Source organism: Siphateles boraxobius, unplaced genomic scaffold, assembly GCF_051911475.1.
Source record: "Siphateles boraxobius isolate OS27281-9 unplaced genomic scaffold, OSU_SipBor_1 17, whole genome shotgun sequence".
Classification (NCBI taxonomy): Eukaryota; Metazoa; Chordata; class Actinopteri; order Cypriniformes; family Leuciscidae; genus Siphateles; species Siphateles boraxobius.
Genome location: NW_027508777.1, coordinates 9,363,730 through 9,376,684, shown reverse-complemented (window position 1 = coordinate 9,376,684; position 12,955 = coordinate 9,363,730). Strand labels below are relative to the sequence as shown.

Genomic DNA, 12,955 nt, shown 5'->3' with positions numbered 1-12,955 from the left:
CTGGGACCATAGAAGGATCTGGCGAGCCAGATTGTATAACGGGCGAGAGCGCAGACCCCCCTGATGGTTTATGAAGAGACCAGCGATGTGTTGTCGGACCGGACAAGAACATGATGACCTCTCAGGTCTGGCAGGAAGTGCTTCAGAGTCTGAAACACTGCCAACATCTCTAGACAATTTATATGCCAAAATCGATGATGGTCCTACCACAGACCCTGGGCTGGGCGACCACTCATGATCGCCCCCCAGCCTGTGAGGGAAGCATCTGTCGTTAGCGTTACACGACGCCAAAGAGCTCCCAACACAGGTCCCTGGGACAGAAACCAAGGATCCTTCCACATGACCAGAGCACGGAGACAACTCCGTGTAACTTTGATCACGCGGAGGGGGTTTCCCCTCGGGGAGAACCCCTTTGTCCTGAGCCACCACTGTAATGGTCTAATGTATAGCAGGCCGCAGGGTATAACACTGGACGCTGCTGCCATCAGACCCAGCAGTCTCTGTAACTGCTTTACAGTGAGCAACTGGCCTAGCTTTACTCTTTTTACAGCTGAGAGAATCGAAGCGATGCGGGCAGGCGACAGGCGAGCCCGCATTGCCACAGAATCCCATAGTACCCCCAGAAAAGATGTTATCTGTGATGGAGATAGAACACTCTTTTTGACATTCAGCCTCAACCCCAATTTTTTGATGTGTGCGAGGACGACATCTCGATGCCGAGCCGCTTGCTGCTGCGATTGAGCGAGAATCAACCAATCGTCTATGTAGTTCAGTATACGAACGCCCTGGAGCCGCAGCGGGACTAGCGCTGCGTCCATGCACTTCGTGAACGTGCGGGGAGATAAAGCTAGGCCAAACGGAAGAACACGATATTGGTACCCTTCGCCCCCGAAAGCGAACCTCAGGAACTTCCTGTGTTGCGCAAGGATGGAGATGTGGAAGTATGAGTCCTTCAGATCTATCGTGACAAACCAGTCCTCGGACCTGATTTGTGACACGATTTGCTTTAGCGTAAGCATCTTGAATTTGAGCTTGGCTACAGCACGATTTAATAGGCGTAGATCTAAAATTGGACGCAACCCCCCATCCTTCTTTGGAACGATGAAATATCGGCTGTAATAACCTGACTCCTCGCTGGGAGGAGGAACCCGTTCTGTAAGAATTGATAAATTAGGAAATTCCAGACAGTCTGTTTCGGGGGTGACCAGACACTGAGAGGACAAAAGGACCTCTCTGGAGATTACCATTTGAACTGGCCTTCATGCACCATTGAGACGAAAGTCTCACCTCCGAACCAACTTCATCTACATCTCCCCTCATCCCCACCTGAATGCACCCAAGAAAATGTAGTTTTAATGTGAATGATTATCACAGAGTATTTTCATGTTTATTATTATTTAAAATGTCACAGTACGACTGGTACAAATGTCTCATTCCCAAAGAAGTAAACCCAAAAGGTAATAAAGTTCTCAGGAAGTTTAGAAATATCTTCCACACCCTCCAATACTGGAGGGTGTGTCTTTGAGTTAACACCTTCGACCATTTGACTGAATGCTAATTTTCCACTGCTAGCAAATGGTGACTTACAGGTAAATTTCCACTGTGAATGATGTTTAGATTTGAAATGAGGTCTGGGTATATAATGAAACGCAGCGAGAGCTCAGGGCCTTTTCTATATCTGAGATCGGCCCGTGAGGCTGAGAGTTGCGAGACTTTCAGCCTCACGCATTTCTTGTCGGGTAAACTTTTTCCTCTTTGTTCTAGAACATTTGATGGTTTGCATTGATTATCTTTCAATTGATTATGGAATTGTAATAATACATTTACCTGACATAATAAATTGTTATATTCGATTATTCTAACAGACTTTGACTTTATTTTCATTGGAGTTAAAAGGAATAGTCAAACATTAACGTATATTTAATGATGCACAGATATCATTGAAAAACCTTTTCATTTTATGGAGTCAGATGAAACGAGTTAATACATAAGATAAAATGTATTGCATTTAACCAAAAATACTTTGCCACGAGAAAAGACAGTAACACGCAAAGACCTTCACCGCTAATTCGAATACCGCCATTGGATCGAGTTAGACGGCCTTACAAAGTGGTGACAAGCCTCCGTGATCTCGCATCACAAGCGAGCAACGTCTTATCCAGCAAAGTATTGGGATTTTGAAATCAACTTGAGGTTTGAACATCTTCTCTTTCTTCCGCCGTTTTGGTAAGTCAACTTTTTCTGCCCTTTTTTAGAAGTGTTGAGAAAATGTTGTTTGCATTGTTACGGATCGGAAAGCCATTTGTTTAGTCCGGAACTGAAACACGTGAGGACGTGATAGTGGCTGCGCAGATGAAGAATGAAAACCCTTGTTAATAGATTTTAAAGATATCCTTGTTTGCATACGCAACAAGAAACGAAACCTAAAATTTGAAAACATCTTCCAAATTATATTCTATTATTCGATTAAGATCTGTAAATTTGAGCCTCAAGATTTAGAGTCCGCATGTTTTCTCCATTGTTGCATGGCCTTGTTGAAACAAACGAGCAACACGTGATTAAAAATGAGCAAACAACAGAAAGAAAATTCTAAGTTTGTAAACAATCGGAAAACATGTGATTTTATATAAAAAGGCAAGTCGATGCATTTGTTTATGAAAAGCAATTTGGGAAAAAATAGGATTGTATGATCACAGGTTAAAATTTAGATTTCAAGGCTAAGCTAAATGCTATGACCATGTTTCTTCCAAAAACGATTAACAGGATATGGGACTAAAAAGCACGCAATAATTCTGTTTGTATTTTTGTATTTGTAATTGTGCTTAACACATTCTGCTCATAGAACACACTTTATGGTTGTTTGTGCTACTATATGTGCACATAGGCTAGTTTATTCTTTGAAACACATGATTACTTAACTGTAAGTGTTGGTTGTAGCACTTAGGTTAAGGCTGTAGATGACATGCATTCTAGGCCATGTATCTTGTGTATACGGTGTAAACGTGTCTATGAGAAATTTGTTTGCCTCCTTGTACAGGAGCATAGGATTGCCATGTGGTTACAATGTGTTTTCACAGTGCATTTGAAATCTACAAAAGAGAAACAACAAACGCGCATCTCATTAATCCTGAAACAAAAACCCTTTCACGTTTGAACTAATTCTGGATTGCTCTGAAATTATTTTTCAAAATAGATTACCGGATTCGTATATTTCCACAAGTTTGCGCCAGACATTAGTGATGACTAATACTGAATATCAGATTCAAGTGTACTTGAATGAGGGGAACGAGTTATTTCCGGCCAGAATCAGCAAAATGCTGTTGATCAACCTGGATTCGGGTGCGTTCCATAACCTCTGTTCTAATTTAATGTTCTATTAGATCATGACCTCTACTAATTGAAACAATTAATTTAAGTTCCTGAGGTGGCATTCAAGGGGGCTATTCAAGTGTCTGTTATTGTGTACGTGTGAATACGGCACATCTCAGATATTTAGCCAATTACCTCTGTTTTGATAAGTCAGACTGGCGAGATTGTGTCGTGCATCCTTAGAAGAAGGACTGCAAAGTGATATACTTTCCTGATCTATAAACGAAAAATATAAAGTAAGAGAAAATAGAATAATCAAACGTTAAAATGGCCACGTTGCCTTTATGTCGTCTTTAAAAAGACTAAATTAAATGAACAGGCATTTGAAATCTACATCAGAAACCACGAATGTGCTTCTAATCAGCCCTGAGCCAAGAAACCTTTTCATATTCAAATGTATTGACATGAGAATGAGCAGAGATTTGACCATGTGTTTAGCATGTGCTTGCGGTTCTTTGGGTGTTAACAACAACACAATTCCTCATTGGCTATCAGCCTGACCGTTGTTGTACATACAATGCACGGACAGCTTTGACACTTTGACAACTAAGTTGTTCCAGAGACTCTTTAGAGACCAGAAACAATATAATTTAATTTATATTCCTTTAATATAATATAATTGTATTATAACTCAAATTATAATATGCATTATATTGTAATCGCCAAACAGGGCATTCATTGGAGAAGTGTGACATTTAATCCTTACAATTTGATTTCATTGGCCTGCTACCCAGTGCCAAAGGGGGGAGGGGATGTGATTTTATTTTTTGCCTTTACAAAAACACAACCAGAAGTGTGGCACAGGTAATAGCAAACCAAATCATCCTTAACTGGGACACACCAACTAAAATTGAATCGGATCAGAGAAGTAAATGTACAAGAAGGGTGAGAACAGAAGTATCACAGCCTTTTGCATGTCACAAAAGATCTGTACTTGTGTGAATGACACCACAAAAAAGCAAATGCTAAGCAGCGAACACCCAAACAGGTGAACTAATTTCTCCCCACAGATCTGACTGTAAAGAGAGCAACTTTGAAATAAAGCCATGGGCATCGACCCATTTGATCTCATAAAAATATGAGTGAGAAAAACTCTGGTTAATCCAGAAAATTTCCCCAGCAGAACTGGGATCTCTAATGCTCATGACACAGCAGACTGTGAAGGCTCCACTGCAGAAGCAGCTTTTAGGTGTCACACACTGCGCTGAAACAACAGCAATAGTTCAGACCTGATCAATGAAACTCTGTTTCATGTGACAACTGGAATTAAAATTTCAATGGACATGATAATGGAGAAAGGAAAATAATTCCACATGTCTGAATTTGAAACTGTTGAAAACATCAGAATTAACTGTGATTCTCTCTGCATTTGTTTCTGTCTCAGGTGTATTACTGCAATTCCTTGAAGGACGGATGCCAGGATGGGCCGGACCCAATCTGCATCAGAGCCAGGACAGCGGGATTGTTAGAAAATAACCTGAGACTCGGGAGATGGGTGAAAAGACACTTCAAGAGGCCATTAACATCACACAATAGCACATCACTATATAAGCATGGCCTCCCAGTATAGAACTGGAACTAAATTTACAACACAATTATTATAGATTAGATTCCACCCATCTCCTAGACATGAACACTGAACACACTCCTCCATCACTACACAATCCTCCATCTCTACACACTCCTCCATCACTACACCCTCACATCACCATCACCTGGAATAGATCAAATCTATCCAGGCTGAACACTATACATCATAAGAAGATCACCTCACTAAAGACCTATTGTACATCTTCACACTAACAGATCCGGATAGCTTCACACACATAGGATGGGAAAGCTGATCCCATGACATAGCATACGCGATTCACAACACTCTGCCAACTCATGGGAAAACACTGGAATATACATATTAATGGCTACAGTCACAAATCAGTGCAATGCAACCCTGTCATTGACTGTGACTTAGCCAACAACACACACACACACACACACACACACACACACACACACACACACACACACACACACACACACACACACACACACACACACTCTCTCTCTCGCTCTCTCTCTTTCTCTCACACAAACTCTCACACTCACACACAGACACACACACACACCCTCACACAAACACACACTCTCACACCTGTTGCAAGGAATGAACAATCTCCATTCTTGAATACATTTAAGCATGTTCCAAGTCACTTCTTAGATTTGCATAAGTGGCTGGCATTGGAAGATTCCTGAACAAACACTGATTATTATATACATATGCATTTATTGAATAGTATTGTTGTTATTACATGACTTCTTGATCCATAGAATCTATTTGATTGCTTTGATTACACTGACCTCTTGCTGCATTTTCTTTATATAATTCAGACCAAAAAATATATATATTTAAGAATTGGATATTTAATATGAGACATCCTTACCATTCAGGACCTTCAGAAACATATGAGACAGATGTACCATTCGCACTTGCTGACAAGAACATGGTATTTTACATTGAACATGACATGATTTTGTTTTGTTGCATTATGTGTTCGTATGCATTTCCTCATGGCTTCAAGTTCATAAGTGCTCAATCGTGAAGTGGACATTTAAGACGATTTTCAGGTGTCTCATACGAGGCAGTGTGGAACCAAGGAGAACGCCTTCATCCATCGAGGTCTGCCCAGACAACCGCACTGCTGGAGGTGACAGGATTGGTCAAGAGGGTCAGATTATCGTCATGGGAAAGGTGCCAGAGAAGCAGAAGTTTCTCTATGAAGGAATGACACGTCGACTGAACAAGTCACAAAGGTCCAGATTGACTTTATGAACTTTGCTCACATTCTAGGCTGAAACGCAAGAAGAAAACCTGAACGCATTCATCCACCTGCTGAACTCAAGCTACATACACCTGGTGAGACCAGGCGTTCTGCAGGTGAACACAGTCATCTGCAAGCTTCTACAGATACTAACATTGAAAAGACAATTTTTCAGTGACATCTCAAGGATTACAACAGACGTTTATAAGTGACTCCATAGGAGCTCATTTGAATTTGACCCACGGAGTCAAGGAGGGAACTATAGCCTCCTTTTGAAGGAGCGTTTTCACCTCTTGTTCCATTACCAGAGCCTGCTCGGGGCCCACCACGGTGGGCAGAACCCCGTTGAATCGAGGAGGAGATCTCAACTGAATGGCATAACCCCTTTCTATCGAATGCAGAACCCACTGAGATATTTTTGGAAGACTTTTCCACTCTGCCAGAAAATCTACTAAGGGTACCAGCCTCTCGAGGCTGGCCTCTGGAATATTTTGAGCAGCAGACACAGCGCCCTGTAACGGCGCACCGGCAGGGGACAACTGGTCTGACTGCTCTAAACCCCTCCTCAGAGGGGGCGAGCATCCCTCGGGAAAGCACTCGCTGGGCCCGTCTGCGCCCCGACACGAAGGCGGGGTTGGCAGAAGGGACCCCTGAGGGCACCGTGAGAGAACGGGCACCGTCTGAAGCGGTGAACACCTCCCTCTCTCGGTGGGGACCACCCTCGGCATCCTGACACCAGTGGCGTCAGGACTTCTTAGACGAAGCCTTCCTAGCCATAATGACTGTCCTCAGATCAGTCTTACCACTAGAAGGCTTCGCCTGAGACTGTAGCGTCTGTTCCCACTGTTTAGAAGGGGGGCCACGAGACGCGACACTCTGCCTTTGTTGCGCCCTATGTGAGGAGCTAGTCGACGGCTTGGTCTGCCCTCGCCCAGCAGACCCTGGGACATGAACTTTAAGTGAGAGGAATTTTTGAAAAGCTGCAGCTTGTTTCTTTTCTTCCTGAAATGTATCTATGACCGTGTTTACCGCGTCACCGAATAAACCAGATGGAGAAAGTGGAGCATCCAAAAGAAAAGCTTTCTCTTTATCCTTCATATCAGACAGATTAAGCCACAAGTGTCTCTCTGCAGCCACCAGGGCTGCCATAGTACGGCCCATTAGTTTAGCCGATTCCCTGGTGGCACGCAGAGATAAATCTGCAGCCTGACGCAGTTCTCGAACCACGTCAGTGCTGACCTCCTCACTCTCACTCATATCTTTTAAAAGATCGGCTTGGTATGCCTGCAATATTGACATCGTGTGCAGACACGCCGAAGCCTGACCAGCCGCCGAATAAGCCTTACCCACCAGAGCCGAAGTATTTCTGAGAGGCTTGGTGGGTAAAGCTGGTGCCTTAAGAGACGAGGAAGACTCAGCAGAAAGATGGCTAGCTAGAGTCTCCTCCGCCTTGGGCCTCGCCCCATAACCATGTAACTTAGCCCCCGATATATTAGAATATGTGGAAGTCTGGGGGCTAAACACACGATAAGAGGCGGGTCTCTTCCACGACCTCGACACCTCGGTGTGGAGATCGGGAAGAAACGGAAGGCACCGCTGTGGAGGCTGAACGCGGGAAGGCAAAAATCGTTCGTCAAGCTTGCTTTTAGAAACATATTCCTGCCTAACAGCTGGCCACTCTATGCTTAGTTTTGACACAGCACGAGTGAGCACCTCCATAAGCTCCTCGTGTTCAGGGGAATGAGGTGACGAGTCCTCAACATCCCCTGTCTCAATACTGACAACATCCAGCTCCTCAGAACTGGATAGCTGCAGTATTGGTGTCATGATTCTGCCATCAGGTCTGTGAGTTCTAGTATTTTGGCAGGATCATGACAGACCCATGTTCTGTGTGCAAGCACATGGCCTTGTGTTTTGGTCATGTGCTTGTGTTGTCTCGTCTCGTTACCCCGCCCCCTTGTTATCCTGATTCTGTCATTAGTGTTTCACCCGTGTCACCTGTTATGTTTGATTAGTCTTCCTATTTAATCCCCTTGTGTTTGCTGTCTTGTGTCGGTTCATTGTTATACGTTGATCTTGAGTACCCTGTGTACATCTAGTCATTGTTAGCATCTCTTGAAGTCTTGTTTGTTTTCTTGTTCATTTGTTTCCCAGTTTAGTCTAGTCAGTCTGGTATTCTGTGTTCCATCTGTTTTGCCCCCTCGTGGGTTTTGTTTTCCTGTTTTTGTCATTAAACCGTGTCTTATTTTATACTGTCTACGTTTGGGTTTATCACCACATCTCCCCGTGACAGAATGAACCGACCCATTCTGAACCCAGCGGACAGTATGTCATCCCCACTAAAACAACAATCAGCTGACCAGGAACTATGGTGGCATACAGCTATCAACGACAGCAAGTTGGGCAAGCTTCCTTTCCCTCCCCAGGGAGAGAGGTCCCTGAGAGGATATGCTCAGGCCGTGGAGGCAAAGAGAAATTTTTTACCGGAGAGCCTGGTTAACCGTTACCTCATCGCCGGTCTCAAAGTTCCTCCACCTCTGGCGGAACGGGAGAGGCTGGCCCACCGCCCGTTCCGGGACATGGTGGACTGCTTGGTTCGTCGGGAGTCACAGGGTCCCATGGTGTCGTCACCTCCTGCCTGTCTGCCGATGATCCCGGAGGATCTGAGGTTAGGCTTCGTGAGGCTTGGAGAACAGACTCGTCCCAGTTCGACTCCCGAGGCATCATCGGCTCCGCGAATCAGGAGGAAGAAGAGGAGGAGACCTGCGTCTGCCCAGCCAGAGCCAGTTCACGTCCCGTCTGTCCAGCTAGAGACTGTTCACGCCCCGTCTATCCAGCTAGAGAATGTTCACGCCCCGTCTGCCTTCCTGAGCTGGGACTATCTGGAGCGTCTGGCTCGGATCTTAGAGAGGCCGGTGTTCGGTGTTTCGGAGCTGAACCCCGTGCCCGTTCCAGAGCCCGCTACGGCAAGCGCTGTTCCAGAGCCCGCTACGTGAAGCGATGTTCCAGAGCCCGCTACGGCAAGCGCTGTTCCAGAGCCCGCTACGGCAAGCGCTGTTCCAGAGCCCGCTACGGCAAGCGCTGTTCCAGAGCCCGCTACGGCAAGCGCTGTTCCAGAGCCCGCTACGGCAAGCGCTGTTCCAGAGCCCGCTACGGCAAGCGCTGTTCCAGAGTCGGTCGCCGTGAGCGCGGCACCCAGTCCTGTCCCATCACCAACCATGTTCCCCGTCAGAAGTCCCCGGACTGTCTCCTCGTGTGTCCCTGTCTCTACTGCCCCCGGACTCCCGTTTGTTTCCCCCGTCATGGTTCAACCTAGGACTGTTTCTCCGTCTACTCACACCAATCCACCCAAGTCCGTTCGGGTCCCCCGTCCTAAGCCCACACCCTGTAGTTCCAAGATCACCGTCCCGCCCACCCACCCTGGATTCTCGCTCAAAGACTCTGTTGTCCCTCCGCCTCCCCTTCCTTGTTTATTTTTTCTGATGTTTCACCCCAACCCGGTCATTGTTCACGCTTGTATGCCCCTGTTATAATTTGTCATGTTTTGTTGGGTCTGGTCTATGTCTCAGTCAGTCTTGTCCCGCGTTTAATGTCTCCTTGGGGAGCGTCTGGTAGCCGCTCTTTAAGGAGGGGGTACTGTCATGATTCTGCCATCAGGTCTGTGAGTTCTAGGATTTTGGCAGGATCATGACAGACCCATGTTCTGTGTGCAAGCACATGGCCTTGTGTTTTGGTCATGTGCTTGTGTTGTCTCGTCTCGTTACCCCGCCCCCTTGTTATCCTGATTCTGTCATTAGTGTTTCACCCGTGTCACCTGTTATGTTTGATTAGTCTTCCTATTTAATCCCCTTGTGTTTGCTGTCTTGTGTCGGTTCATTGTTATACGTTGATCGTGAGTACCCTGTGTACATCTAGTCATTGTTAGCATCTCTTGAAGTCTTGTTTGTTTTCTTGTTCATTTGTTTCCCAGTTTAGTCTAGTCAGTCTGGTATTCTGTGTTCCATCTGTTTTGCCCCCTCGTGGGTTTTGTTTTCCTGTTTTTGTCATTAAACTGTGTCTTCTTTTATACTGTCTGCGTTTGGGTTTATCACCACATCTCCCCGTGACAATTGGTGCCTCAGCCTGGGGGGAAGAAACCGCGATGCGTGCTTCCACACCTGGAACTGAGGCACTGGAACTGGCAGGTAAAGGCTGAGATAAGGCAGAGCTCGTCTCAAACCCCGCTGACAGATCCATTTGCGATCCCCACGACAGGCGCCGCCGCTCTGCCTCGACAGAAGCGGGACCCGAGCCGTGGGGAGCGTGAACCGAACAACTCTCCTCGAAGAGTGGGGTGGTGATGGCGCAGTGGATAAGAAACATGCCTTTGGTGTGAGAGACCCGGGTTCAAATCCACTGTGAGACACCAATGTGTCCCTGAGCAAGACACTGAACCCCTAGTTGCTCCAGAGGCGTGCGACCTCTGAAATATAGCAATTGTAAGTCACTTTGGATAAAAGCGTCAGCTAAATGAATAAATGCAAATGTAAATGTGATCGGTGGGAGCGGAGCGTTCTTAATGGAAAACGCTCGCAATGCTCACAATCAGCCCCCTCGAGAGCTGACTGGGCATGCTGCACTCCCAAACAAACAACACACAGATCGTGTGTATCCCCACCCGTGAGAAAACGAGTACAGGGGGGAACACACTTTCTGTATTGCTGCTCGCTCGTCATACTGATATATGTGAATATATATATATATATATATATATATATATATAGTTTTTTTAAGTGAAAAATTCCTGCCTAGCAATCACTAAGAACAGACAAAAACACAGTTTTTTTTTCTTTTGGACAGATTCACACACAGAGCGCTTGCTGAAGACAACAGAAGCTGTCGCCATTGTGTTCAGGGGTGTGCTTTATAGTTTCCTGGTCGATGACGTCACTCGTGACGTTCCGTCTCGCCATTGGGCTGATTCCATACGTGCTTCATGACGCACAACGCAAGAGGCGTTCCCGCAGCGTTTCACGCAGCTCGACGTTCCTGAAAGGGAACAGATCATTAACGTTTGTTGGTGTCGATGCTAATATCGTTGTAGTCATTGTTAGTTATTGCTTTTTGTGTATATGGGCTTTTATAGATACAAAGGCAGATATTGATGTATGATGTCTCACTTTATTCCCTTGTCTTTCACTCAACATGGCATTTTTGTCCAGAAGGATGCCTTTGTTGTGGAATAGAGATAAATATTACAATATTTAAATCTGTTTTTGTACAAATTTGCCACTTCAAATGTCATTTTTTTTAAGGACAAACATTTATAAAGAAACATTTAGTTTTCAGGTAGCTACTACAAGTTTTTGTTCCTGAGCATTCAACTGGTATATATATATATATATATATATATATATATATATATATATATATATATATATTCATATATATATTTATTTTCTAAAGAGACAAACCTGATAAATTAAGGTATTTTTCTGCTCTGTAGTGCTCCTTATGACCATATGGCACCTCGCAGTTTGCTGGACAAACACTCCTTAGAGACAGCTGTGTCCACACATAGACACAGACCATCACAGGTTTTTCTCTCTCTCTCTCTCCTGATGTGCAGCCTTGCATCTCAGGTTGCTATTTGGATGTGTAGTAGCCACTCTCCATGTGGTTCCCTTTGCCCTTCTCCTCCAAGTAAACACAGCACCAGTGCTCCAGTCTTAAAAGGTCTGGTCATGGGCCGAACACTGTGGGAAACCTAAGATTGTTTATCATGGTTACCTTTTAAGAGCATGGCTGGCAGCCGTGGGTCTTTTTTGTAAACACGTGACGTGGGGTTGTAACATTGGTGAAACGAAACTGTGATAAATCCCCCTTCTATATGTGTAAACATGCCATGGCACAGTGGCAGCGGCACAGGTACGACGTGAAAGGGGAATTAGTTTACAGAGGGTTTACTTTATGTTTAAAATGTGTTGCCACTCATAAATGGTGCCTACATGTAGCTGATTTGTTAGGAGGGAAGTGTGTGGTAAAGTAAGCATCATCTGATATACTGATATTCCTCTTCACAGCATAGTACATTCTTCCATACTGAGCTCAGGATGGCCATATTAGGAGCCAAATGAAACAATGTTGTTTATTCCCTTTTCAAATCATTGTTTAAACTTCACTTAATTTATGAGAAAAATACTAGATTTTAATTTGTGAATCCCTTACCAAGCCTCAAGTTTCTTATACAAAATGACCAGGGGCCGTATCCACAAAACTTCTCAAGGCTGAAAGTAGCTCCCAACTTGCCGATTTAAGAGAAACCCAACCCTTAGCTTAAGATTTATCTCTGTTCCTCTCTGTTAAAAGTTGGTCTCAGCAGCTTTGTGAATAGGTTTTAAGAGGAAACACTTACCTAAGAACTTTTACTGTTATTTACGATAACTTAAAATGTAAATTAAAGTAAATTAAATTGTTGTGTGAATATGGCCCTAGAATTTGATTAACCAAATAAAATGCGATGGAGGTTTAGCAAATCAAATGTCAAATCAAATTTCTTTAAAAACTGAACAAAAAACCCCCAAAAAACTAAAAAATGACATTAAAATATTACATCTGGATCAGTTGTTAACATCTAAATTAATTGATTTTATTCAAATCAACAATATTATTTAATATCACTAAATGAACCGAAATTTATTATGTTACACCAACAAAACCGCTGTTTTCTGCAGAGCAGCTCTATAGCTGATCTGACTTTGTTTTTTAATTGACTGAATTGAATCAACATT

At 44.2% G+C, this 12,955-nt stretch overlaps 1 long non-coding RNA gene across 1 annotated transcript in view; it reads right to left on the bottom strand.

Annotated features, from left to right (window-relative positions):
* The window catches only part of LOC143740167 (uncharacterized), a 72,464-nt gene extending 60,615 nt beyond the window's left edge, over positions 1 to 11,849 (bottom strand). Inside the window, exon 1 of the long non-coding RNA XR_013204786.1 lies at positions 11,639 to 11,849. This is a non-coding gene — a long non-coding RNA (uncharacterized LOC143740167). The remainder of the gene's footprint in view (positions 1 to 11,638) is intronic.
* Between the last annotated feature and the right edge of the window lie 1,106 nt (positions 11,850 to 12,955).